This window comes from Uranotaenia lowii, chromosome 3, assembly GCF_029784155.1.
Source record: "Uranotaenia lowii strain MFRU-FL chromosome 3, ASM2978415v1, whole genome shotgun sequence".
NCBI classification, from domain to species: domain Eukaryota; kingdom Metazoa; phylum Arthropoda; class Insecta; order Diptera; family Culicidae; genus Uranotaenia; species Uranotaenia lowii.
This window is the reverse complement of record NC_073693.1, coordinates 293966505-293990268: the sequence shown is the minus strand read 5'-3', so window position 1 is coordinate 293990268 and position 23764 is coordinate 293966505. Positions and strand designations below refer to the sequence as shown.

Here is a 23764-nt window from a genome sequence, read left to right as displayed (position 1 = left end):
AAGAGGATGTTGCAATTCAACTCGCAGAATATGCTCACTTCCTTAGAGTGTAGTCAAAATATGTTTTGGCTTCAGAACTGTGAAAAAGCTGTTCCATGCAATATTCTGTCAGATATAATTTATTTTTTATTTTTCACTAGCTGACTCTTCTGACCCTTCTGAAAATAATTGAACTTTGTGAAAATTATTTAAGGGGGGGGGGGGGGGGGGGGTAGGGTCTAACACTTTCAAAAAATCGATTTTTTTATTTTTTTATTTTCTTATTGTAAAACATTTAAAGAATGTTGTGTCAAATTTTCAAGTCAATTGAAGCAAAACTGTAGAAATTATAGGCCTTTATTTCCTCCTATCTAATACTGTAAGAAAGCAAGAGCAGAAACTTCAAACGCGTTTTTCTCGAAAGCACATTTTTAAAGTCCGTGGACATCGTCATTTGAAAACTACTTATCCGATTCTTTTCAAATTTGGAGCATATTTTCTAGATTTAACTTACCAGACCCCAACGTTTTTCTTTTTTTGTTTTTTTACTTTGGGGAGATTTTACAGATAAAAAATGGCGAATTTTTCGTGAAAAATCGTAGTTTTTACTTCAAACAGCCACAAAAATTTCATAAATTTTTTTTTAAGTTAAATAAAAACGTTGGGGTCCAGAAAAACATCTATTAAAAATATCTTGCTCTGATTTTTTGAATTCAGATGATTCTGTGCTGAGATACAGTGTCCACCGCAAATCCTGTTTTCTAAAAGGCATCCTCGAAAGTGCTCCGTCACCGGCTCATTTTTCAATATTTTTCTACGAAAAGATTACTAAATGTTCTTTTAACAATGCTTTGTATAATGCAAAAAATTTGAATACATTTTTTTGAACGATAGCTCTAGAAAAAAATCGTGAAAATGGTGATTTTTTTTACCCGTTAGACCCTACCCCCCCCCCCCCCCCTCCCCCCTTAAATTGGGATTTTTCGTAGGCATCAATTCAATCAACTTAAGCATTTGAAAATGAGAACTGAAGCTAGAGTTTCGAATTGCATGATTGCTTATTTTTAGTGAACCTTGATTTTTAACTTTTTTTTTTTTCAAGATCTGATATTTTTACTGGGTTTCCATAAGTTTCATAAGATCTTATAGTATTCCAAACTGTATGTTTTATCGGTATGGATTCTTCACCCTTTCTCCTTTCCAAAGTAGGGAGAGTTCATTAACTTCTATAAAAACAATGTCAGTATCGTAAAACGGGGTAAGTTTGATCACCTGGGTATCTTTGATCAACGATACATTTTTCCACATAATCATCAATAACTCAGTCTATAGTTTGAATTTTTGAAAACTGTTTTCTAAGTTTGAAAGCCTATAAGTTCAGAATAAAATAGACAAAATTTGGTTTGTATTTGAAATTTATTTCCTTTTAGTAAAAATGTAATTTCAAAATCTTAAAATATCGATTTTTTCAAGGCTCGCGAACAAACAGCTCTCTTAATGATGCCAAAAAGCATTAAGAAGCAAACGGGTTGTTGAATGTGAAAGAACAACTTATTTTCTTTGTATAAGTATATTTATAGTGCTATTTTTATAGTCATCTGGTGATGAATTTTACATATTTAAAAAATGATGACATTTTTCAAGAGTAAGCCCGTATTGGACAAATAGATAGGAACCCTATCAAATGATTCACTTTGTAGAAAAAATTAAAATGGAAATAGTGGGAGGGCCTACAGGAATGTGGGAAGGTGAAAGTTCATTTGTATTTTGTAGCTCAAATTATTTAACAATTAATTTAATTTTTGCCCCTAAATGTATGCATCATAATAGTTCATTTTTCGATTATAAATGTTCTTAAAAGAAAACGTTAAAACGCAAGGTAAAATTTATAAACTAGCATTTATAAATAGTATGAAGGTGTTTTGTTTCCTTCATGATCAAGAAAACTAGTAAAAACCGTCGAAAATAGAGGCTGACATATGTTACCCCAAAGCATCAGATTCAAAACAGAGACGAAATCGATTTTTAAATCAAATTTAAAGTAATCTAATAAATTTCTGCAACCATGTTTTACATTCATAGGAGTCCAGTATTGGTTTTAAAAATATGAAACACGCCACATTCCCATTTACAGAAAAAATAATTGAAAAATATTGAAAAAAGTGATCAATATTACCCCGGATTACGGTATCTAAACAACGTCACATGCCACATGGGGGGGGGGGGGGGGGGGGGTTTGGGTACTGATTTTGTACATGATATTTTTTCTCAAACAAAGCAAAAAATAAATAAAAAATATGTTTTGAACTATTTGATTTTTCGTTTTTATGTTCTTTAACATTTATATTCTTATTTTTAAATCTTAACATTTGAAAATACGTCCAAAAATCTTTAAAATTGTAAGGTAGAAAATCTATGAATTTTTTCAAGAGTCTGGTAGACTCAGCTCATTTCATTTGAGCATTGAATACGGCTTTTATAAAGAAAGCCTGCAATTTCAAATAAGCTCTTTTAACTAAAATCTTAAGCAATGATTTCAATCAGCGATTAGAAATAATAGAAATTTTCAAAAGTAAAAGTAAGGGAATAACATTTTGCGGTTAAAATGTGATTCATGCAAACTCGATCCCACATTAAGATTTAAGTTTGAAATTTGAGTTTTACCAAACTGTTATATCATTAATGTTAAGCCGTACACCGAGAAAAAATTTGATTCCATGCAGATTTTTTTCGTGAAGATAACATGAATCTTTATCGGCAAATATTTTCCAATATCAATTCAATTATCAAAATCCGGTGAATCAATAAAATTCAATCTTTGGGTTTCTTTTTCAGGGATTTTCTTCCCTTAGAATGATTTTTAAATAATAATTCTGATTTTTAATACTCAACCACTTATTAAAAATTGGAATTTTGAATCTGTATCTACATCCCAAATATAAGTAATAAATTTGGAAAAAAGTGAAGTATGTTGCATTATTAATCAGTTATTTAAATTTAGAAATTTCCAATCTAATTTAAATCTAATTTCAAATATTTATTTTTAATCCGTCTTGTGAATCTGAAATAAAATATAATGCGAATGATTATTTTAAGTTTTAAATTCTGATTCGCCATTTTGAAGCTTTGTTACGTTTGAATTCTGGATAAAATTTAACTTCTGAATTGAAACATAAACTTAGGATGGTTTCGAAGTTATTTAATTTTCGGAAAATGAATATCTAAAAACTGCAAAAATGCGAATGAGTTTTATAAATATTGAATCAAAGTTTGTTTGAAATGCAAAACCAAATTTGGGCTTGTGATATAGCTCAGTTGGCAAGTCTGTTGTCTCCTGAGCAGATGTCCGCGAGTTTGTGCCCAAGAGTAAACATCGAACACAGTTGTACCGGATGAGTTTTTCAATAACGATCCGCCAAACGGTAACGTTGATAAAGTCGCAAATGCCATAATGATGGTAAACCGACTATAATCGAAACATAAAAAAAAAAACAAAAAAAAACAAAACCAAATTTTAAACCTATTTATTAACCAGGATCTCTAACAGCATTTCATTTCTGATTCTTAATGATAATTCAAATTAAAACTCAACAAAACGAAACTGGATGCAGGGTTCGAAAACACTAGGGGAGAGTGGGGTATCGTGGGTCATGGGGAAACGTGGGCCACTTTTAATATCTCAGATGTGAGTTGAGATAAAAATCTCAAATCAACTGTCATCGTCGTCGCTTTGCGTGAGCATATATTCCTTTATGTTGTTGACTGAAATACGCATCATATGCTTCTTTTATTAATCAAGCTAAAAAAAGTTAGAATAATTTACTTACATAGTTAAAAAAACACCTGCTAATTTCATCGATAGGAAACCTGAAGTGCATAACAAAAATATGCTCATACGCTTATGATCTTAGTTTTGTCATGATCTTTCACGTGGAAAAGGAGTTTTTGATGAAACATCAATAAGTCACACAGACGCAACCAATTTGCAAATCATAGCTTGTGGGGAATCATGGGCCACACATCTTGAATCACCTATATTTTTATGTTTTTATACACATTAAGAACTTAGAATACGTTTTACCTATCTGCAAAGTTTTCTTATGCCAAATGAAGAGTTATGAAAAATATTTTGTCCATCCTATATAAGAAATTTGACAAAACGTTCGCGAGCCAGGTTTTGGAATCTATGCGATCATATACAGCTCTCTTTTTTATTTCATCATCTGAAATTGCTTTTAAATAACGAAATGAATTAGAAAATCAAAGTTTTGGGTCAACTCATATACTTTGTATGTTATTTGGTCAATTTGGATTTTGTGGCCCACGATTCCCCACCATTTTTCAAAATCCAAAAAATATTGCTTTTTTTTAAACAGTCAGAATTTGGGGAAAATAAGTTATTTAAATTTAAAAAAAATACCTTATGATACCTTGAAAATGTAGAAAACCATACCATTTTTTATTTTCATTATATCTTTTATAATAAAGAAGTTATGGAACAACGAAAAAAGTGGCCCATGATTCCCCGCTCTCCCATGCAAATAAATATAACAAAACATAGTTTTAAGAAGTTCGTAAATTTATTTTCATAAAGAATGGCCTCTGTTGGGTAAAGAAATGAGAAGCTCTTCAGGGTTTTTTAGGAGACTCCTCACCAACTACTTCAAACCAAGCGAGGTTAGCGCTGCTTAATCAAGCTCTTCGTTGAAAGCGTTTTATTTTTGCCATTCGAACCTAGCTTAAGGTTGCCAGATTGCTCGGTTTTATCCGGGTTTGCCCGGGCATTTAATACAAAATTTGCGAAAAGTCCGGTCTGGCCCGGTTGTCCGGATTTCTTTGAAAAAAGCTCGGATTTTGCCCGGATCTATGCACTTGGTTTGCCAAACCATAAAAAAAACAAATTGTGTTGTAAATTTATTTTATTTATGCGCCCAAAACAAAATTTTTCGAGAAAGTTTTATAAAAATATGCATAAGATGGTTTTTTGAAGACAAAAAAATAGATTTGAAATAAGCTGATAAGTTTCGATGAAAAGAATTTGTTTTGAAGTTATTTTTCTTGATTTTATTTAAGTAATTCTTATATTTCGATCAAATTTGCCCTGATATTGCTTGCATATTTGGTCAACAATTTCGAAATCAAATGCCCGGATTTTGCCAGGATTTTAGATCAAATTGCCCGGATTTGTTAGGCCCGGATATGTGCTGAAAAAATTCTGACAACCTCAACATATGTAGATACATTCCTGATTATTATATTTTTTTAAACTTGTATCATGAGCGTAAAAATACAAAGGATAAAAAAAAATCTATTTCAACTGCAAACTTAAATTCTCATACTTTTTGCTAAATTTAAGAGAAAACAACTTTGAACAGTTTGACAAACGTAAACCATAATTTTCATTTTTTTCAGGCTAAACAAGAACTTTATTCAACAATTTCATTCCCATTTCTGAAGCACCGACAATTTATTCTGCTCTAGGAGATGCGTTTCAATTATTATGACTATCTCTTCAAAATTTATCAATTATTCTTTTCTGAAAATCTGCGTTGTTTTCAGTCTCAATTTGAGACCTTTCAAATTTGTTCACTTGCGGTTCAATATTTGAAGTAAATTGACCTGAGAAAATCTTGACCAAATGAAAAAAATTGATTTAAATAATCTCTTGGAATTTATAAAAGAACAAATAAACAAAGTTGCAATCTACATTTTCTAAAAAAAAAATAGCATCCAACTTGAATCACAACAATTTCATCAAAATAGTGAAGCAAAACTTATAAAAATTGCAAAATATTTAAATGACTTAATTTATTTAATACATTTAGCGGAAAATGCTCACTCACACTCAAAATCAATTAAAAACTTAAATTTTTAAATACGAACTCAAAAAGAAATTAAGTGTCAGAATTCAAAACTGAAAACAAGTATTTCGAAATGGAGCCACAGAGCAAGTAAAAGGATAATTTCACTTGTACGATTTAAAAAATTGAACTCAATATATTTCGTAGCCACTTTCTTTATTATTTTCCAATTGACATTGTACTTGAAATTATATAAGAAGCCTTGCACATTCTAAATAATGTCTGACTAACAAACTTTTTGGCATAATAAAAGAACTCATAAAGCTACGAAAACAGATTAAAAGTTTCAGATCTTGGATATAAATTTAGAGGTCAAGTTTCAGGAAATTATATGAAATCAATTTTGTATTACAATCCTTAAAATCAGCTGCAACGCTCATTTCAAAGTTGTTGCTTCTGAATTATGTTGAATTTCATTTGGAATTTTACTTTAAAAAAATCCTAAATATAATAATTTTTACAAATAATATTTATTTTTGAAAGGTGAAGCAAAGCACATGGAGTCAGCTAGTGCCCGGTGAAAATTGGACGCGAAGGTGTTTATTTCCGCAAGCGCCTTCTGAAAGCTAACCGGAAAGCTGTTTTTTATAATTGAACAAAATGCAGTGCGATAGATAGTTTGCAAAATTGATCCAGCACTCGCCTAACACTCGTACATCTTGTGATTTATAATTAGATACTGAATCAATTATCTACTAAATGAAATTTAAGTTGAAGGGTAACATTATCTTGAAAGTTGATTGAATCTACAGCATCTCTTAATCAAGCTGTCAATGAAGAGACCCCGTGTGTTTCCATTCGTGCTGTACAAGTGGACTATAATTATTATTCCGTGGAATGTTAAAAATGAATCCCGTTTCCAAATTTCGAAGGTTTATTCGGGCTTGTCCAGATGTTGACCAAAAATCTAGAAACAATTCCAGTCCGGTCCAGATGTGAATCTTTGTTATTGTCGAAAGTTCGAATCGATAAAGACAAATTTTGTTGCCAATGGATCCCGAAATTATTTTTTCTCAACATTCATTTTTTGCTATTGAAATATAAATAAGGATAAGTGGCTCCGCAAATACCAAGTTAAAATTATCGGATCGAGACTTGTGACATATTAGAAGAAAGCTATTGGTCTCAACATGAAAGGAATACATACGAGAATCTTTTCGGGGACACTGGGTTGTAGCCATAGCCAATCTTGTCACTTCCGGGACGAAATATGCCAAAGTTATCGGATCGTTATTTTCAGCATATTGAAGGAAAGCTTCGGTCTGAACATGAAGAAAAGTAGGGAGTGAAAAGAACGATTGTAATGTGTTATCACATGATAACACATTACAAAAGTGTGAAGTGTTTCAAAAAAAAAATCTATTGAAATGAGGTTTATTCAAATACTCAGAAACCGCCCAAAGAAGTTTAAAGAAGGTGTTGCATTTAAACTTGGGGTCCCTCGATGAATACGCTCACTTCCTTAGAGTGTAGTCAAAATATGTTTTGGATTTAGAACTGTGCAAAAACTGTTCCATGCGATATCCTGTCAGGCGTGATTGGTTTTCTTTTGGATATGGCAAACTGTCCAAACTTAGAACTTAGAACTATAATTTATAGTTATAATCCAAGGAATTCATTTAAGTCAATCAAACTCGCTTCTTTTTTCCTAGAATATGAATTACAAGAGATCTGATTACTGTTGTTTAGAAATATCCTCATGGCGCTCAGTTCAGTGTGGTCATCTTACACAATTTGTTTTATGCTCTTGTTATCTTTCGGATGTTTGATAAATTTCACGAAATTCCCATGAAATACTTCGAACTTAAACCCCCCCCCCCCCTTCGAATTTTTGGAAATTACGGGGGGGGGGGGTGACAAAAGAAGAAATTGATATTTGTTCCGGCCTAATGAGTTTCCCAACAGAACTGTTTTCCAAGTATGAAAGCTCATACATCAAGCTTCAAGTAAACAGAATTTGATTTTCATTTTTCACTTTGTTTTTTTTGCCAAACTTGTAACTTTTTTCCAGCAGTTTATTTATTTGTGATATTTGGCATGTTTGAATGTGATTAGCGATGATTAACTCTTTCAAAAACTTCATTCGTCAGTAACTATAAATAAGTTGTAAACACAAGCGATAATATTTTGAACAATTCATCTTCCACTTTCCCAGCAGGAAGTATGCAACAAACAAGACAATGTTTTGCTCTTACCTGTCAATGAATTTAAAATTTATTACCGAGTAATCGGCGAAAACAGCGATAGGAATGTCTTCGACTCTCAGTAAGAACCGGGAATTTCACTGACGGGTTTTACAGCTCCCGAACCACAAACACGAATTTCAAAACACCTCTTATCTGCTTCTGCTTCTTCTGACCAAACTGAATTCCGACGAAAAACATCAACAACGACAACAACAACAACTTTCACTGAAGCGTTCCAGATGTGCGGTGGCCACCCACCGTTTTACAGCATCCAAAAACAATCACTTTCTACGTCGCACTTCTATTTATTCACGTAGAACGTTCCGGTTCGAAATTGGCCGGATACTTAAATGGAATATTTCCCCCAAAATAGTGGGAGCACGTGTGGGTGTCCCTTTCGCCGAAAAAAGAGGGGGCAACAAAACCTTGTCCAAGTCTTGACAATGAACTTTTCACCGGTTTACATTCACCCCAACTAAGAGATATTAATTTCCACTTCACTTCACTTCACTTGAACGGACGTGGCGCCAGTTTTGATAAATAAAAACACTTTTCACTTAGAGCAGATATGAGCTCTCAAGTATCTCGGTTCGTTACTCGAAAGTGTTTTCCCGCCCAAAAACTCAACGCGAGGGTGTGATGACAGCCGGAAAATCTCCTTCCCTCGAATCGTGTGTTGTTTTAATGGTCAGGGATCTGTTTGACCAGTTCGGAGGGTTTTTTCTCTCTTTTAGTTAGAATCTTTGCTTTTGGCTGGATAATTTGTAGATTGTGCACGTTTTCCCCCTGCTGATGTCCCTTTCTTATAATTACAAATCTGAGTTTGCCAACCTGTCACTCAATGCCAGATTTGTAAACGCACAACGCGCGATTCGAATGGGGTTCGGCTAGCTAGAGTTTGCCCTTGGCCGAAACTATGTTGCTCATTCTCCCCTTTTCCCGTGTGTAAATAAGTTTTCATATGAGAATGACAACAATTCAGCAATGTCAATTGACCGAACGTACGAGTACGCGTATAGATTGGCTTCAGGTGCTCTTCCGGCAGCTCCAAAAAGGCCAAACACTAGAGAACCAAACAATGGATTCTTACACACAATCAAAAACACACAACCACATATGTGAATGAGTGACACTCCCCCAGAAAACCCGAAAACGCAAATTCTCAAATCTTCTTCAAATTTTTCAATGAGCTCTTTGAGTCAAACCCTCAGGGTAGGGAACACTAAAAAAAACCACTGCACCACCACGTGTGTGGAAACACAACTCGCAACAGTAAGAGACATACAACGGTCACAGACAGCTTCCGGTCCGGCGATGCTGGAGTAAGAGAAGATGCCCCCGAAAAGTGTCGTCGTCGTCCCAATCTTCCGTCCCAGAGAAAAAAACACGTCGTAACCGAACGAATTCACACCGTAAACTGAACCCAAGCTACTGACTACCTACTGGTGATATTTTGCAAACTCTTTGATGGTCCATCAGACTAGCAAGTAACGTAGCAGCTTGCTGGTTGCTGTAACGAAAATTCGGATTCGTTCGTTCTTTCGGTCAGTAACTGACAGCATTCGCAGCAATCTGGCAGCATTCATCCCCCCACGACTTGGAAGCGAGCGAAATGCGGGGGGATGCCTTTTTATCTCCGGTCGCCGCCGTTCGGATGAATCTCTCAGATGCAATCAGCATCTGAGAAATGAACTGGTGAGAAAACGAGAGAGTGGTTTGTTTTCCGCCAGCTTGGTTCGTTGTCGGTTTAATACACGTGTTGTTTTGATAACGTATTTTGGCTTGAGTAAGGCGGAATTGATATTGTTGCGGCTCGAGAATGAGAAAGAGGTTTGAGGATCGGAACAAAAATAATAACATTTTCCGATGTCCCTGTTAACCCTTTCTACGAAAACATTATCGTTGTATCGTAGAAGTTTTACTTTGAGATGTGTTAAGAAAATAATAGTAAATACCAGGTTTGGGGCGCCAGCTTATAATCTAATTCGACTACAACAATTGCTTCTGAAATCTCATTGCATTGGATGTTTTTAATGCCAAAACTTCCTTACAAAAATCCACGTGATTCGATCCTATTAACTTCCTGTTCCTGATCCTGTTAACTTCCTTACAAAAATCTACGTGGTTCGATCCTATTATTTCAGTCAATTTCGTGCACTTTCATTTTGCCATTTGATTTGCCTAAGCACGATCGTGATTTTGGTGGCATAAAGATATTGAAGGTATTGAAGATATAGAATACTATTTAAGAATTCCAAAAATTGAGGGAGGATTTGAAAAAATAGTGTGTAATGTAAATTGAGGTTAACGAGGTGGGACAAAGAGTGGAAAAAAATGTTTTGCTCAACACAATTTTAACACCTAATTTCGAAAAAAATACGATCCCTATAGAATAAGGTTGCCAGATTGCCCGAATTCATCCGGGTTTGTCCGGATATTTAATAAAAAAAAATGAGAAGAGTCCGACCCGGCCGGTTGCAAATATTATTGGCAAACACGCCAATGTTATTTGAATGTTTCATGAATATTGGTGAAATGCTACATTACAAATTCCCGCCTAAATGAAAATCAATAAACGTTTCTTTATACAAAACTGCATATCTTGAGCATGAATCAGTCGAACGATCTGAAATTAAGAGCATTGTTTAGTGCATTCCTAAGCTTTAAATTAATACTCATGCAGCATATTGAAATAAACCAACTTCCAAGTGAAACAAGAAGCAATTATTTTATATAATGACATCTTCTTCATAGGGGTAAATATACAATAGTGTCCAATGTGACTTTTGGGTCATTTTCACTTTATTGCTGGACACGACCAGTTTTAATGTTAACTTTTGAATTAAAACACGTCAAGTATACTTTGTTATGAACTTATTCGAAATTTGCATCAAGGAGGTTGTCTCTATGCTGATGTTTCTACGCAAAAATGTCACATTAGGTTGAGTTCTATGAAAATGACAGATTTTATCAAAACCGCTTCTGAGATTACTTGTTTATAATTTCATACTGGTGAATTTAATTTTATCAACCGAGAAGAATGCTGGTTGAGCGGATTGAGAACAAGGTATGAGCCATTAGGAAATTTTTTGAAAATCGCATTGAAACGACCGAAAATTGAATAAAATGTATTAAAAACGTTAAACGAGCTCTGATATGAATGATTTACTTAAATTAGAAATTAATGAACTTCTCTGAATTTCATTCTCATAATAAAATACATCAATGCACTAACCGAAAACCGGCTAGAGAAATTTTTATTTCCTGATACTTTAATTCCTAAAAAAACACCTTAAAATCCCACTAACTACTAATTACAAGATAGATGCTGAAACTATAAAGTTTTAGTAACGAAGAGGAACTCATTTCCCAAATTATTATTTAACAAGAGTTTTAAGCAAGGATAGATATTTTAATAGCTTTTGAAATTCTAAGCTTTTGAAATTCTAAGTAGAAAAGGTTTTATTGTTTTATTGTTTTATTGTTTTAAAAACCATCTGACATGATTGTCTTAATGATATACTTAATTTAAGGTTACTGAAAAGTTACATTGCACGAACGATGATGTTTCTAATTATTATTTCTCAATTCGTCACTTAACCCTTCGTTTCATAAAGTAACAAATTTGCAACAATTAATGTATGGTAAAAGTGAAAAACCGTATTTTATTTTAATTTTTTTTCTTCATGTACACATAATTTCTGACTGTTCAAAATGAATTTTATTGAAAAATAAAAAATCATGAAATGAAGGGTTAAATAAGATTCAATCTGCCGTTTAAAGGTTGTTGTACATACATTGAAGTCAATAAACGTAGAACGCTAATTTTTGCGGAACGTAAAGGGTCGTTACTACCATACCGAGTGCTTCTTGATTCTAGTGAAAGCCAGTCACGATTTCGCAGAGCTCTTTCAGGGGCGTAGATAAAATAAGCCATGAACAATCGATTTCATTTCGTAAAACCTTCGCCACGAACAGTAACTGGCCGATGGCATGACGAGAGTGTGTGAAGTCCCAGTAGGACACACGCTGAGCATACGGTGGCAGGTTAAGAGGGTTCTCCCAAGGCAACTCCCGAAGAGCATATCGTACGAATCTTCTTTGAATTGCTTCGAAACGCGCAATCCACACAGCTTCAAATGGCCACCACACTAGGCTTGCAGATTCTAATGTTGAACGAACCAAACAGCAGTATAGAGCTCGCAGGCAGGCAGGATCAGTGAATTCTTTGCTCAAACGTAAGATAAATCCCAGCATCCGGTTAGCTTTCTCGATAGTTGCAGAGTAGTGGTGCTTGAAAGTTATATGACTGTCTAGAATAACACCAAGATCTTTAATTTGGTCTACATGATGCAATTGTTCGCCCAGAATATTATAATCGTGCACGAAAGGTTGTTTCCTGCGTTCAAATGTTATGATACAACACCTAGCAACACTCAAAACTAGAAGGTTGACTGCACACCAGTTCACTACTGTATCGAGGTATTGTTGTAATTCGTGGCAATCAGTAAGGCTGTTTATGGTCAGAAATATTTTCAGATCATCCGCATACAGGAGTACTCCACATCCAACAAGAAGCATGTTAATATCATTGCAGAACAGCGTAAACAGTAATGGGCCCAAATTACTGCCTTGTGGTACCCCTGAAGTTGGAATGGAGTCGTCAGCGAAGACGTCAATGTCAACACATCTCTGGGTAATAATGATACCGCTGCATTGATTTGATCTGTACTTAACGATTATATTAGGAAAACACTGGAAAAGAGGTTGGAAAAGAGGTTACATTTCTCGGCAGAAGATTCGGCGGTTCTGTCGTTCAAATGAAGCACCGCAGGTAGACCAGACTCCTTCCTCTTGGTGTTAACGAACTTCCAGAACGTTTTTGGATTACTACGAAGATCAGATTGCTGTTTTAGGCGACTATTTGTCCAAGGAGGTCGGAGAGGAGGTCTTACCAGTGGTACAGAATTATCGAAAACTTCACTCAAAATGGAGCAGAATGTACTGACAGCCATATCTACATCAGCACATCTTTGAAGGTTCGTTCAGCCAATTTCAGATAGCGCTCGGTTCAATACCTCAAAATCAGCACGACGGAAGTCACGAGCGGATGAGTCGAAGTCCTCAATAAAAGCTACAGGATTCGGGAACGAAATATCGAATTCAAACGGAGAATGATGCACGTCTATGGGAACAACAACTTCATTGGCCTCGATGATGGTGCTGATGAAGATAGATTCATCGGTGAAGACTAAATCCAGCGTTCGATTATGAAAGTTCCATACACCATTACGTTTATGCATTCCATTTAAAATAGTTCCATCCACTAGAGAGGCACTTGCCGCACTTATCACCCATGAGGGATCGATCAACAAGTAGTTGCCTTGACAAGGGATCCACAATAATTGAGGTTGGTTAAAATCGCCAATAAAAATTATACCGCATGAAGGATGTTGCAATCTAGCTTCCGATAGAGCATTCACATGAAGATCTAGAATGGAGATATCCTGGCTTTTTTCCGGTGGAATATACGCTAATACGATTAAAACCAAACTATGTACATTAGACCGCTGCAAGCTTTGTATGGAAACTTCAAATTCTTAAATTTTTACACCTCCCATAACTTTTTTTGGTTGTTTTTGTTGCCAGAAATAGCAATAATTTTTTTTAAGCGATCCATTTAGTCCTGAATTAGCGCAACGAGTTTTAATTTTGTATGGAAATTTGTATGGGAAAACAAAATTTTTCATTCAAAAATCGCCAGAGATTTTCTGAAAGTTCCAAAAAATATAACGTTGGATGAAAAATGTTCCTTGATTCTTGCAGTACATTTCTTGCGAACAAAGCACAAACCTAAATTGTACCCCAGAAAAGATATTAAATGTTATATAAAATTTTTGTTTTCAAAATTCTTTACTTTAATTATATCGTTTTTGACTGCTTTTTTGAAAGCTGTGTAACAGTAGGATGGAAATAAAAAATCTCAAAAAACTGCTTTGCATTGCCAGAGAATATATTGATTAATATAATCTTTGCCATAACATTTAATGAAATTATCAACAGCTCTAGCAAGCAAAGTCTGCTATTTTTGAATACTTTTCAATGGATTCAGATTTTTTATTTTGAAATTGTTATAACTTTTTCCATGAAAATCTTAGCTGCTTGTCATGCAAACAAAAAATGAAGCTTAAGAATAGTAAAAACCAAAAATTAAAGACCGACATCATTTCAAGCTTATTTGAATTTTCTGGATGATTTAATGTGCAAAAATTTCTTCTTCCATACAAATTTCCATACAAAATTGAAACGCCTTGCGCTAACTCAGGAATCAACCAAATCATCTCAAATTTTACACTCATGCTTGGGGACCCAAAAAGCATCGAAAAAACATATGGGAGCAAAAAGTCATTTTTTGCAGCGGTCTAATGTACATAGGACACTTTCACCCACAAGTTTTCGATGCTACTGGTATTCCCAATTGTAACGATGGATGAGTTAAATTTTCTCGATATAGCCATGAGAACTCCTCCACCCCACCTGCTGTTGGAAATACTTCTGTCGCAACGAAAAACAACGTAATCTGAACAGAAAAGTTGACTTGAAGGTACCGAATAGTCAAGCCAGGTTTCAGTAAAGGTGTAGATTTCGTAACTGAGCTCCGATGTTGAGATGAAACATTCGGAGATTTTTGATTACAGCCCACGAACATTTTGATAATACAGTCGCATACCGTGCGGGTTAGTATAATGTGTTGAACATGCAATAGTACGATGGTTTAAGGGGCGTATTCTGGAAGGCGAGGAGCTATCACTGAACGCATTGGGAATCGAAAATATGTACTTGCATGATCGCACAGGCTGGAGAGCCCGTTGCCTTCTTCGAACACAGGGCCGGAACGACTGTTGACGCTGGCTGGAATCTGCCCGACTGTGACGAAGGGCTCGGGGGTCTCCATTGTGCTTAATCCGGTGCGTACCGGAGAACAAGACAGCAAATTAATTGTATGCGATCTGATTCTACGCAAAAATGTCACTCGAAGAACTTATGGCTGTAGTATTTTGTTCATTGTAGGACATGTAATTTTTTGACAGATTACATTGTAAATTAATGCCTTTAAACTATTTACTTTTATTAAACTGTCGGTGGAATATCATTTTGAGAGTAAAAATAGAAAAATAGTCGATATTTCTTTAATTTTTTTTAGATTTTAGGTCCAAATTTTTCCTTTATGCGTTGCACAGTTTATATGGACGACCCCCTTTAAAAGAGCCCGTCTCTACATTGGATTGCATTTAAACTATAAGTTCTCATAAAAAGCATCCGCTCCAAATATCAGCTCCTTATATTACATGGTGGCTGAGCCTTTGGAAAAATTTTAAGATAAGCAATTGGCAAAAAATCGGACAACATTAGGCACCACATCAATTTTCCTGTGCAACTTGGACACAGGCAATCTATTTTAAATGGTTTTTTTTTTTAAATTTTAATGTCACTTTTTTCGAGCCCTTACACTTTTGAATCTTGTTGACTTAGCGTGTATGAGAAAAATCAACAACTAAAAATTAAGCGAATTAGGATGAAATAACCAAAATACTGCATTAAAACCAAAATCATGTACTTTGCTGTACAACGGTTGGAAAATCACCCTGGTGTGGATGACTTTGTTAGAACTTTTTTTTTATTTTTATGATTTTTTGATGAGACTTTCAAGAAAACGAGAAACACTCGATTCTATTTATTTTACTATGGTTGTGTTATTAAAAAATATATCGTCTTCAAAATTCTAATAAAGCATTCCCAAAACAGTTGTTTTATCAAGTAAATGGCCAGTAAAGACTGTAAATCGATAAATTCCAATTGACCGTTCTTAAGTGGTCTGGATGAAATTGACCATTCCGATCCATGAGAACCTACGTTCGAGCCTATTGACCACATAGGAACGATTTCGAAAATTATCGTTTAAAATAAAACCGCGTAAAAACGGAATTAAAAAAAAAGAATCCAGGGTATCTCCGATCTGTTAAGAAAATTAAGCAAAGAAAACTTGTTAAAAATGATGTTTGTATTTTGCTCGTAGTTTTGAGAAGTAGTGCCGTTTTCTTCTAAACGTGTGAAATTGAACACATTATACTACACAAATTTTCAATTTTCACTTCAATTCCTTTTTTTTATTCAAACGGTAAATGAAATGTTCATTGTCTTGAAATCCAACGTACAGAATCTTTAAAATAGTGTGCTAGGCCGATAAAAACTAGGTTTTAGACAAAAAATAGCTGTGATTCTCTCTGAAAATCTGTGTGCATGTTTTTTGTTAAGTTTTTATGATCTTTAAGCTAATTTGAGACATTTGAGCTTTTAACTACTTAAAATTAAAAGCTCAAAGGTCTCAAATTAACGTTGGATGTATATAATTTGTTGTCATAACTACTTTAACCTTTTACATATTTAAGGTTAACATAATATGATAATGCTGGAAAAATGAAAATTATCACAATATACATATCAGTACTTGATCTGCATTACACAACATTAATGCTGGTAATAACAAGTGTCAAAATCAAAATTTCTCTTTGGTTTGTTCCACTTTCCGAAATTAAAATTTGCAGCTTTGCAAATAAACTGTTGTGAACATTTTTGTTTTCATATAAATTTTAAGATGTGGACAACTAATTTTACAATAGAAATTTTTTTAGGTATATCTAATGTTTATCAATAACGTCATGGATAGAAAAAATAGCTCGTTTGATTTGATTTTAATTCTTTCAGTATTTTTAACTGTCGCCATGAGAGGAGAAGTATTATCTTCAATATTTGAAGCAGTGTAGAATTGCAAGATTTTTCCAAAAAAATACTTCAACTTCATTTGATAAAAAAGCTTAGCTAAGCTTAGCATAGCTTGTTTGACTACTCATATCCACCTTTAATCATTGAACTCGAAATGCTTAATTTACAGGTTTTGGTTTTTAAATCGATTTTAGAGGAATGAAGTATTTTTTACATTTGATTTCAAACTATACATTTCGAATTCCATGATCGCTGGCGTGGCATCAATTTTGCACAAAGTCCAAAAGAATGGTGCTTGGGATTAGCAGCCATTCTCATTGAACAAAACTGATGCTCTCCCTTTTTTATATGATTTATCTGAATAATAACGGCGCCGGCCACGTCCTAGAAGTCAATGGGGGAAAGGGAAGGATTGTTAGTTAGATACTCTTTAAGTTCAACTAGCAACCTCTCACTCCTGCATACTCCAAAAACATTTTTTTGAAATAGTCAGAACTATCATCAACTATGGAAACCGTCTATACGTCTGCGAATCCATATTCAAGTATCCAAGAAAGGAGTTGTGTTAGTTGGTGAAAGGTAGAGATCAAAATCCATTTTAGTAAATGGTGCGATCATGGTTTTCCTACACCTCCTATGCTCCTAGACATTTCCTAAGGAAACTCCTATTTCTATGAGGCATTTGATAAACGTCATATAAAATAGATCGAATAAAATATTGAAGGCAAATCAATACCATCAAAATTTCTTCTTTGATAAACTAGCTCTTTTCCTTAAACGTTATCCCTGTTGAAGCAAAGAGTTTTCAAAAAGGCTTTACTGTTTAAAGACGGAAAGCAACTTAAAATGAAAATGAATTATATTTTAATATTTTGACACAAATTTTCGCAAATTTTTTTTGAAAACTCTTTGATTCTTTGCTCTCCTTTGCCTCACATTTTAGAAGTCTTAAGACCTTTGATGCTCAAAGAGTACAAATCAATGTTTTAAATAATCAAAACTTTTAAATACATTTTCGCACATAAAGCAGTTTACGCAAATTAAAACATAACCCACTGAACGGATTAAAACAACTTCATTTGATAAAAAAAGTTATATAAAGCCTCTTCTATTTTCGAAAAATGCGGTTGGGCATTATAGATTACACACCAATAAATCCAAATTGTTCTTCCAGAATAAGGATCGTGTTTTAATCAATGTTCCTGATGAAATTCCATGCCACAAAATTGTCATCTTCGTCAGACTGTACTCGAAGAGTTAATAAGAAGTTTAATGGAAGAATTTTCAATTGTGGATTGAAAAATTTGCCTTCGCTGGCTTTGATTTTGTTCGATCCAAACTTGAAATGTGGTATACGAGTAGTTTCTGAAATGAAATGGGCTAATGTGTAGTAAATGTAGTAACTACGGCTGAGTTAATTTCACGAAGAAACAGTGTTTTTTAAAGCCTTCTAAAGACGACCAATATTCATTGGGTAACTGAAACCAATTGTAGGATAAGCTGATAAAATTAATTTTACTCCAATTTTCAAATTGCTGATAATTAAGATAGTTTAAGCTACTCTAATTTTAAGACGTAAGCGTATGTCGGTCTGCACTCTCCTGTAAGATATCGTCTATAAAAAAGGCTTGTCAGATTGCCCGGAATTCTTCACTTTATTTGCACAAATCAAACTAAAAAACGAACTTCGTTGTATTTTTTTTTATTTATCCGTCCAAAGCCATCGAAATTTCTTGAGCAAGTTTCATAAAAATAATCATACAAGGTTTTTTGGAAACCTAAAACACACTATAAACACACTATAAAGTTTTCATTAAAACTTTTCAGCAGATTTTACCATGATATTTTTGTTGCCTGGATTTTGCCATGATTTATATAAAATAGCCCGGATTTGTCCGACCCAGATACGTGTGGAAAAAATTCTGGAAACCTTCGTCTAAAAGAATTGGAAAAAGCAGGAGATCAAGTTTGCTACCCTGAAGAACACATGAGTTGTTGAGCTATCCCATGAATTCATGTGATTCAATTTGCAGGAAATTGATAGAAACCCAGTGAAGTCTATAGTCAAAGTACTGCAGTTGAAATTATGTGCATATATTTTAAGTAAGAGGGTTGGGATTCCGCCCTGGTCTGGTTCGGTAGCTTAGAGAATAAAACAATATTAACGATTGTCTTTTTTGTATAAACAAAGAGCGTCGTGTTAAAAGAAACTAAAGCAACAGTTTTGAGTGCCTTTAATAGTTGAGCAGTCCCGTTGCAAATACAAAGAAAATACCTCCAGGCAATCGCCTCCTTGAATAATCCCAAATTGCTGTGTTTTTGATTTGGTTTTTGGAATTGAAAAAAAAACACAAATTCTCCGTTAATCATTATGTTCATTATGTTTTTTTTTTATGTTCCGTATGTTGCCTTTAAGTCCAAATGAGGAAATATGTAGAGGCTAACTAAACAAACTATGCAGCATTAAGTAATTATAGGAAAATAATTAGTGTTTCATCTTCGAGTAATAATTATATAATTATCAGGATAAATTTAATTTGACATGATTACTTTCCTGTTTACATATAGAAAGCTCTTAATCATAAACAATTCAAACGTATCAGCTGAATGTTCTCCTATAAATTGTGCTCGCTTAGGGCAAAACAGCTGTAAGAATATGGCAACCGGGCCCCGAACGCAATCATGTTTATTTTCATACAGCCCATGTAAACAAGCAAAAAACAACTAACCCAATTTTCCCTCTCTTTGCCTTTCGCTTACATCAACGGCGCACATGATAGCAACCGAAAGCACGTTTCAGCCGAGAGAAAGTGTGGAATGGGGGGATGCTGAGCGAAGTTCATTATTCTATCTCTAGATTTTCCTCCCAGCAAAGGAAAATTCTTCGGTGAGAGAAATCCGATTCAAATAACCGGGAGCATGAAATGTCGAATGAACTCCGTGTGCAATGCTGTCGGCGAGTATGAAAGAGTGTGGTGAAAACAATGTTGCATATGCATTTGAAATATAGCAGGTTTATAATGCATCTAGAGGGTGGGTCTGGTAGTGGGCCAGGTTGAGTGAGGCTGAGTTGAGAGAAACATTCATTCGGAGAGATAATTCGTGCCTGTGCATACGATTTGATACCGATGACCAGCAAGAGAGAGATAGCACCAAAACAAAACAGTTAGATACCAACAAGACGAGTGCATTACGCCGAGAATGCTAATGTGCAACATTTCGTTGCAACACCCTCAGGATTGTCGTTGCATAGATATGAGGCAATGATTTGTAGCGCAACACATGAAAAATGTTGCACCGGTTTGAATATTGTGGCAAGGGAAATTGTACAGCTGTGACACAATCAAATTCAGGATGAATTAGCCATTGATGCTTAAAATCCCTTAAAAAAACTGTCCTAATACGCCTATTAAAAAGAATACAGATTTTATCATAAAATTCAATAAATACCTATGTGTTATGATTTTTGGCGTTTTCAGTCTCAAAGAAAGTGTTAAAAAAACAATGTCGGATGACGGGTAATGTGAATATCAAAGTTTGCAATGTTGCTTAAAATACTGATAAGCTTATTTAGCCTGTGCGGTACGAATTTTAGCAATTAAGCCCACATTTGCTAATAAATTGGGAGTGGTGTATGTAAAGCATTCATTTTCATACACATATTTATCAAAATATTAAATTTTCTTTTACCATCTATCTGTATGTTGGAAAGATTTTCGAGAAAACACGCGTTCAAATTGTTGTGTTTTGCCACTTTCCATGTATTTTTAGAGAATTAGTATTTTTCTTTAGAATGTAAATATATAAATAAAATTTCAAAAATACTTAAAAAAAATCATCAAATATAGTAGGAAGCATATAAAAAAATGTACAGATTATCGAATTTCATCATATCATCACGAAGGCTTCATTTTGTAATCAAGGACGAATGAAGTCAGTAAAAGTTGAAAAACACTCGCTTGAAATATTATGCAATTTTAAACTATCGTTCCCTATAAACGCTGGTCACTTTCTAAAACTGGTAATTTTAATACAAAATAGATTAAATTTGTCACGATTTTTATAAATATAACATTACCGTGTAAGAACTGTGAACTGTATTTCATGTATTTCTTGACAAAAAATTAAGATGCGGATTATAATGAAGATTCGTCTATGATAGCCTTTTTGTTTCTCAAAATTGTTTCGAAAAATGAAAATATTGAAAAAGGGTTTTCTTAAAAAGAGAAATAAATTTGCACTTAAAATTGAAACGATATACCGGAAAATGCGATGATGCGTGAACCTGTGTGAACCTGAGCGATGATGAGTGAAAACTGTTAACCAATAAAGGATGTCCACGATGAAATTGCCACACTTTGAAATTTTTTTAACTTTTTAACCGTTGGGTAGAACCTAATAAAAATTTGGGTGGATTTAGTTCATAGTGCATTGTTTACATCCTGCAAGTTTTAATGTCCTGGGATCAAAACTCGCGGAAATGGAGTCGAAATAACAGCTCGTGCGTGATAAAATCTTGCGCATTCATCACTAGAACAAGGATCTTTCGCATCGTACTATTGCTGAAACGTTGAGAATCGCGAATTCCACGGTGTCGCGAGTGATTAAGCGGTTCGAAGAACAATTGACCACCGATTGGAAGCCCAAAAGTGAAGGAAAAGAATTCCGTAAAACACCTTAAAACCGAAACCCGAACGCCTCCGTTCGGGATGTGGCTAAGAAGCTGCACCTAAGCCGAAGTTTTGTCCAGAAGGCCAAAACCAAGGCTGGGCTTCGAAAGTTGAAGGTACAAAAGGTCCCTAATCGCGACGAGAAGCAGAGCAAGTCCGCCAAAACCCATGCCAGGAAGTTGTACCTCAACATGATGACGAAAGTTGAATGCTGCATCATGGACAACGAAACATATAACATAACATCACGGCCAAGAATAAGTTCATCTTTACGGAGCATGTCCGCACTCAGAAGATGTTCAAATTTGCGAATAAATTCCTGGTTTGGCAAGCCATCTGAACGTGCGGGAAGCGGAGTGCACCTTTCGTGACCCAGGACACGATGAACGGACAGGTGTACATGAAAGAGTGCCTCCAGAAGCGACTGCTTCCTTTCCTGGAGGCCCACAGCGTTCCAAGAATCTTCTGGCCGGATTTGGCCTCATGCCATTACTCCAAGGGCGTGCTGAAGTGGTATGCGGACAATAAGGTCAATTTCGAGCCGAAAATGTTCAACCCTCCCAACACTCCGGAGCTCCGCCCCATTGAGAAATACTGGGCGATTATGAAGCAGCACCTTCTTAAACGGCCTGAGGTAGTGAAGATAGTTGAGGAACTGAAGAAAGTATGGGTTTACATGCCAAAAAGGGTTGATTCACAGGTTGTGCAGAATCTTATGGCCGGGGTTAAGGCCAAGGTACGGGCATTTGCGTATGGACTGTAAATAGAATACGAGTAAAATAGTAAAATGAAGTTTAATAGTTATTTTTCAAAAAAAAAAATTGACGGCAATCGGATGAAAACTCGAATTTTGCGAATCAATTTTGTGTGTGACAATTTCATCGTGTCGATTAAAGATACAAATTCACAGTTTCTTCTAAATAAGAGAGGTTTCAAATCGGTACACTCAATAAAAGAGAATACTTAGCTTGGATATTTTTCGCTGTGGGATCTAGGAGCCTCTTTCGGAATCAGCAAACAGACCAGATTTATCTGAGAGTCGAAAGAATCCAAACCCTATTACTTCATTATTGATCAATCACTTTATACACATACAGTTGATTTTTCAATACTTAGTCCTCCTTTCTCTTGTTTACATGCCCACAAACTCGAAAGCACCAAAATTTTCTTATATATTTTTTTCAATATTCTTGAAAACTTTTGAAAAAACAAAGATAATATTCGAAAATTTTTAGTAGCTTGAGAATTTAACGTCAGTTGTTCCCGCCGACTACTTTGATCTTATGGGGCTGCCATCTTGTACTAAGCAGTAGAAAAAGTCGTTTTTTGGAGAGGGCTAACATTGAGTGTACACTTATGAATTATGATAGTAAAATATATATTAAATTTTATTTTCTTGTCAATCTCTTTACAAAAAGGTGCGTATTCTGCATTTATAATTGCATAAAATTTAGCAGTTTTGTTGTAATTTCACAAAAATTTCAATTAAAAATTCCGCAGAAAATGCTATGCTATGCATGTAACCTATTGTTCTGGCTATTATTTTCTGTTTTCAAGAGGTATAACTTGTGATACAAAAAATATTTCATTTTGTTGTACTCGGGTTTCCAACGATAATTTCACTGAAATGCAATACCGAGCCCAAGTATATCTGTCTCTAATCCTTTTAAAGAATTACGGATGTAAACAAGTTCAAATCATGTTAAATTTGAATGTTTTTAGTTGACTTTTATTTGCTCTCTGTACCATAATTGAAAACAAATTGTGATGCCGTAACATGGAAATTGCTACGAGAATGAAATATTTGAAAGGAAAAGAAATGTTACGTAACGCTGAGAATAACCGTCGCCCCTCTCCCCAATGCCACAATCCGTAACGCTTGAGTTTATTTCTTTACCCTCTAAGTGCGTTACGTTATTTATGGACGCCCCCTTGAACATTTCAGACAGTAAGACAGTAAACAATTGAAATGCTAATACCTATTTTAATTTATTGTAACATAAATTGAGAAAAAGAAACTCAAATTTATTAGCTGTTTTAACCACAAAAAAACTAATCGCTAATAATGCTGCTTATGTTTCGATAGCTATTTATCTTACTTTTCTGCTAAATTTTAACTGTTCAAACCTGTGTGGATAAAACTTTATTACAGGGTTCGGCAATTGAACTGCTAGGTACATTACTTCAACAGTAATTATTTCGTTGCACACAAAACAGTATTGAACGACCCCTCGTCGCTTTGTTTACATTAAGTCTTAGCTATCATTGGATGTAAGTGTTATTT

General features: G+C 34.6%; 1 protein-coding gene across 3 annotated transcripts in view; it reads right to left on the bottom strand.

Annotated features, from left to right (window-relative positions):
* The window catches only part of LOC129750871 (organic cation transporter protein), a 221245-nt gene that overhangs the window by 122627 nt on the left and 74854 nt on the right, over positions 1-23764 (bottom strand). Inside the window, exon 1 of one of the 3 annotated variants that reach the window (XM_055745996.1) lies at positions 8036-9429. The exons of the other annotated variants lie outside the window; for them this stretch is intronic. The gene's annotated coding sequence lies outside the window, so the exon portion shown is untranslated. Of the gene's footprint in view, positions 1-8035; positions 9430-23764 lie in introns of those variants that run through there. 3 annotated transcript variants of the gene reach the window in all.